Below are 6,000 nucleotides of genomic sequence, written 5' to 3'. Positions count from 1 at the left end.
CAGAAGTAGGTTCTGATGCTAGTATAGAAGGAAAGATTATTCCTGTTCCTTCTACAAGCTTTGATTCAGGGTGTTGAGGTACATGACATTTGATTTGTCCCATATAATGAGCTAATGCATTTCCCCAATCATCTGCAGTTTGACGTAAATACCCCAATTGTTCCTTATTATATGGAATACAAACTTCATGAGTTTCTTTGACAAATAGTTACCTGGATCCTAACCTCACTTTAATAATTAACTGACTACACATAACAGGATAAGAAGGTATCATTTTCACTTGACTATGAGTGAGATATATACATTTTCATAAAACTTCTTGCCATAAACTTGCATTAGGGTGTAAGATGTTTTAAGAATAATAAGCGAGCAAGTTTTTAAATAGTTTGTTTGATTTACTTTAGCATCTTATATCATTCATTTGCTTTATTCATTCTGATTGTTTTAATGCTTCTTTTGTAAGCTGTATTTTAGACTTAGGATCAGGATCTCCGTTAAGAATGTCAAACAAATTAAGCAATTGTCCTGTGGTAACTTTTAAATGAGGTCTTGTCCAGTTAATATTTCCCAATTATTTTTAAAGATCATTCAGTGTCTTTAATTTGTCAATACTAAGTTGCAGTATTTGAGAGATCATATATTCATTATAAATTATTTTTGCAAGAAATTTATTGGCTTGTATACTGGCTGGTTTTGTGTGTCAACTAGACACACACTGGACTTATCACAGAGAAAGGAGCTTCTGTTGGGGGAAGGGCCTCATTGAGATCCATCTGTGGGGCATTTTCTCAATTAGTGATGAAAGGGTGAGGGCCCCTTGTGGGTGGAACCATCTCTGGGCTGGTAGTCTAGGGTTCTATAAGAGAGCAGGCTGAGCAAGCCAGGGGGATCAAGCTAGTAAGACACATTTTCCATGGCCTCTGCATCAGTTCCTGCTTCCTGACCTGCTTGAGTTCCAGTCCTGACTTCCTTTAGTGGTGAACAGCAGTGTGGAAGTGTAAGCTCAATAAACACTTTCCTCCTCAATTTGCTTCTTGGTCATGATGTTTGTACAGGACTAGAAACCCTAAGACAAATTGGTACCACTGTAGTGGGGTATTCCTGGGACAACTTTACCATGTTTTGGGGAGGATTGTGGGAGGGCGTGGAAGTTTGAGCTAGAAGAGCCAATAGGATGTTAAGAGCTCTGTGGAAAGTTCTGTAGGAGCTTGGAAGATAATGTTAAGAACAGTGCAGGATATGGTGGCCTGGCTTGTGACATTTCAGAGGGAAGATTAAAGTCTCTTATCAGGTGCAGGTTTTGATTGTGAAGATTCTGTGGTTTTGATTACCTGGGGCTGAAGAATCAGCTGTGACTAACAAGATAACAGAACCACTAAAGCAATCCTTTGTGTTACTGGGAATATTGATGCTGGTTAACAGGGGCTAAGAAATTAGTGGTGATTAAGAAGAGACCAGCATCACTGAGGTGAAAACTTTGGGAAGTGTTTTCTGAGAGCACAGAGGCTGGGTTCCTGAGAGAGCCACGGTTGTATTTTGTGCTGTGGCTAGACTTGGTACTTTGGAAGATTCACCCAGGTGGTCCTGGTTTTGAAGGCATGAAGTGGTCATGAAGAACAGTTAAAGCTCTGCACTGTGTGAGGCTGTGGAAGGCCATTGGTGAAGATGCAATGTCAGATGCAATTGAAGGCCCAAGACTGAAGGAGTCATGCAAAGAGTTGAGGCTTGGCACCATGAAAAAGAGCCTATGCCAGGCTATTGGTGAAGCGTAGTTACAGCAGAAAACAGCAGTGTTTTGTAGATGCCTGTGCCATGCAATGACCACCAAGAACAGCAGCAGCAGTGGAATACAGACAGCTGGAGCCTAGGAGTCAAGGTGTGTGTTAGAACAAGCATGGAAGGTTTTCCCATTTTCTGAGATCTTCTTCGATTTCCTTCTTCAGAGATCTGAAGTTCTTGTCATATAGGTCTTTCACTTGTTTGGTTAGAGTCACCCCAAGATACTTTATGTTGTTTGTAGCTATTGTGAAGGGGGTCATTTCCCTAATTTCTTTCTCAGTCTGCTTATCCTTTGAATATATAAAGGCTACTGATTTGCTTGCGTTGATTTTGTAGTCAGCCACTTTGCTGAAGTTGTTTATCAGCTGTAGGAGTTCTCTAGTAGAGTTTTTAGGGTCACTTAAGTATATGATCATATCATCTGCAAATAGTGATAATTTGACTTCTTCCTTTCCAATTTGTATCCCTTTGACTTCCTTCTGTTGTCTAATTGCTCTAGCTAGGACTTCAAGAACTATATTGAAAAGATATGGAGAGAGGGGGCAGCCTTGTCTAGTCCCTGATTTAAGTGGGATTGCTTCAAGTTTCTCTTCATTTAGTTTGATGTTGGCAACCGGTTTGCTGTATATTGCTTTTACTATGTTTAGATATGGGCCTTGAATTCCTGTCCTTTCCAAGACTTTTAGCATGAAAGGGTGCTGAATTTTGTCAAATGCTTTTTCAGCATCTAGTGAAATGATCATGTGTTTTTTTTTCTTTGAGTTTGTTTATGTAGTAGATAGCATTTATGGATTTCCGTATATTGCACCATCCCTGCATCCCTGCGATGAAGCCTACTTGATCATGGTGGATGATCGTTTTGATGTGTTCTTGGATTCGGTGGGCAAGAAGGCTTAATAGTGGTGTGTTTTTGTGTCAAGTTGTCAAGGGGTCAATGGTACTGGCAGGTTCTGTGTGTCTACTTGACAGAGACTGGAGTTATCACAGAGAAAGGAGTTTCAGTTGGGAAGTACCTCCAGGAGATCCGTCTGTGGGTCATTTTCTCACTATAGGGATCAAAAGGGGAGGGCTCCTTGTGGGTGGTACCATCTCTGTACTGGTATTCTTGGGTTCTATAAAGAGCAGGCTGGCCGGTGGTGGTGGTTCATGCCTTTACTCCCAGCATTTGGGAGACAGAGGCAGGCAGATTTCTGACTTGGAGGCCAGCATGGTCCACAGATTGAATTTCGGGAGAGCCATGGCTATAAAGAGAAACCCTTACAGAAGTGCTATGGAGTGTGGGGAGAGCTGACTAACAGGGACACATGGAGTCTCTGCCCCATTCAGACTAATACAGGGACATGCTGGAGACTACATGCATTAGGAGACAGACAGGGCTATACACAGAAACCGTGTCTCAAAAAATCAAATCTAACAAAACAAAACAAAACAAAACAAAACAAAACAAAACAAAACAAACAAAAAACCCATGCCTTAGGAGACATACCCTCTACCCAACATCATAGAACCCAAATACATAGTAAAGTATTAACCACACTTTAGTTAGCAAACTAAAATATTTATTTCTTGGGCCTAGTTACAGAGCCGGGGATTGAAATAAGTGTGGAGTAAATGCCTGTCCTTAAGAACCGGGTTACCCTAGTGTGAACAGCAGGTTACTCATGTCCTCAAATGTCGAATGTCCCCACCCACAACCTACTGTAAATCTCCCACCCTGTCTCATCTATAGTCCCACTGAGTTTATGAGAAATGAGAGCAGCATTACAACCAAATGCAAGGACAGAAAGGAAGGGAGCAGCAGCCTGCAGGCTCTCTGTCCTTCCTCCCTGCCTCCTCCTAGGAGGGAGAAGTCAAAGTCAATGAACCCATCTGGGTCTCTTGTAGGTCCTTACTGATGTTCTGAAGACTATGATCTCCGGGTGAATCTTGTCAGACTTGCAGGTCCATCGAGGGCTATGCTGTGAGCCTGAGACCTGCTTGGTTTCTCACTCTGGCATGCTATTGCCGGACACTGAAATCAATGGAGGGTCAGTGGGCAGTGCAGGAGGAAGTATCAGTATCCTCAGCATCCTCAGGCCAATCATTTCCTTCTGAGTGTAGGGAAGTCCCAGTTTGGCGAACAGCAGGATACTGTTAGAAGATAAAGAATCTGGAAGCTTTCTCTTCCTACAATGGCACAAGATCCTGCAGATCACCATAAATTCTGAAGGAGACCCTGCCCAATCCAAGAGGACACTCAGATGCATCATCCGAAGGAGAGTCTGATGGCCTCAGACCTTGGAGGTGATCCTGCATGATGATACTTCTACTCCACCACCAGGAGTGGCTGGGAGACCTGGGGGCTCCTATGCAAGATTCTCCAGACCTGTGAGTGGTTCCCTGGGACCTATAGCATCAGCAGAATCAAAAAGGATCCCGGAGGCTCCAGAAGTGAGTTTGGAGAATGTTGTCCCTTGTGGAGTAGATCCAGGATACAAAAGCTTGGATGGGGAAAGGCGCAGGGACTCTGGGTGCACCTCCTTGTAATAAGGACAGCTGTTGTGGCCCCTGCTCACGCGACTCCTGAGGGGTCCCAAATGGGAATGCCTCCAGATGGAAGTGGGCTTCCCCTGATCCAGTGTGTAGGTCCCAAGTGTCAGCTCCTGCCTGGGACAGGAGGTGAGCTCCAGCTGGTCCTTTCCTCTAGGATCCCCTTGCTGTTTCCACAACTCATAGCTCTCAGGCTGCAGGAGCCTTTCAAAGGCATCCATGGAGAAGCTCACCCTGGCCTCCCCACAGCTGCACTGACGTGCCACCTTGCCATAGTCAATCCACCTCGGGGTGGCAAAATTGATGGCCTCTGCGCAGTTGAAGCCATGGTTGAAGCCCGCGTGGTAGCCATAGGGAAAGGTGACCATGAACTCCCCAGCCTGCTGGGTGATGCGGCCAAAGGGGATGCCATTCTCCTTGAGCACGGTGGGGGAGATGAGCGCCACCTTGTGTCTCAGGAAGGCCTGGCAGCCCTTGGAGCTGCCAGGGAAGAGTTGCCTGGCCAGGAGCTCCAGGCGCCTGCCATGCTCAGGGGGCACAGCATACCAAGTCTTGGGCTGCCCAAAGTGCAGGTAGTTGATACTGTACAGGTCCATGTCCTCCGTGTGCCACGCAAAGGTGGTCTTCCACATGCCAAAGTACAGGTAGGGCGTGTTGACGCCCTCAATCACTATGCCATGGTCCTGCTTCAACACATCCAAAAGGCTCCCCAGGTGGCCCACGTTCCAGTGTTGAGTGTTCTCATCAAACAGGGAGCCGCTGACATCAGCACCATAAATTGGTGACCCAAACAGACGATTCTTCCAGTATTTTCTCTCCAAATCATCAAAATCCAGGTGTGGTGGGGTCTGGTATTTTTTGCTGGTGGCCAGCTCACGATACTCACCCACACTCATGCCTTTCCTCTTCTTATGGAATTGGGTGAACACACCTGCCTGCCCCGAGACCACTTGCTGCAGAGGAGCAGGAATTGACATATCCAGGACATCCTCACAGGACTTTCCACTGCCTTTCCACTCCTTGGGTGGGATGACCTTGGCCAGTCCAGCTCGGTGTGCGCCTTGGGACTCCATGTAGGTGATGTATTTGCGGAAGTTTGAGAATTCTTCCATGTTTGGGCGGAAGGTCATGATGGTACAGCCTGGGTTCTGGGACATATCCTGCTCAGGGTTTGTCATGGCCACAGCAATGCAGGAGCTCAGCCTGGGGTCCTGGCTGCCCTGGGTGTTTATGTTTTCTGAGACTTCTCTCTCTCTCTCTCTCTCTCTCTCTCTCTCTGTCTGTCTGTCTGTTTCTCTCTCTCTCTGAGTTTTCCTGACTTCCTGTTGTATTTTCTTCACAGTCTGATCTGTCCTTATGCTTGTCTTTTATGCCTTCTTCTCTGTGTTCTATGGTTTAGGTTTCCTGGTGGACAAGATAACATTTTGAAGATAAATTTGAATTCAGGAGAATGGCTTGTCTGAGTAGAACACTGTATATATAGCAAGACCCTTCTAATCTCTACAATCAACAGAAAAGACAAGAAAATGTAAGAAAGAAGAAGCCTTCTTTCTTGGTTGATAGTTTGTTTTCCCAGGGCATCCTCTTACTGGTCAGCGCTTTTCACCTTGAAAAACTGAGTTTCTATGGAGCAGAATCCCTATGCCACTACAGCAGCACTGGGAGCACAGCACTATCCCACTCCTGGAGCAC

Source organism: Apodemus sylvaticus, chromosome 7 (genome assembly GCF_947179515.1).
Source record: "Apodemus sylvaticus chromosome 7, mApoSyl1.1, whole genome shotgun sequence".
Lineage (NCBI taxonomy): Eukaryota > Metazoa > Chordata > Mammalia > Rodentia > Muridae > Apodemus > Apodemus sylvaticus.
Note: the sequence above shows the minus strand (reverse complement) of the source record.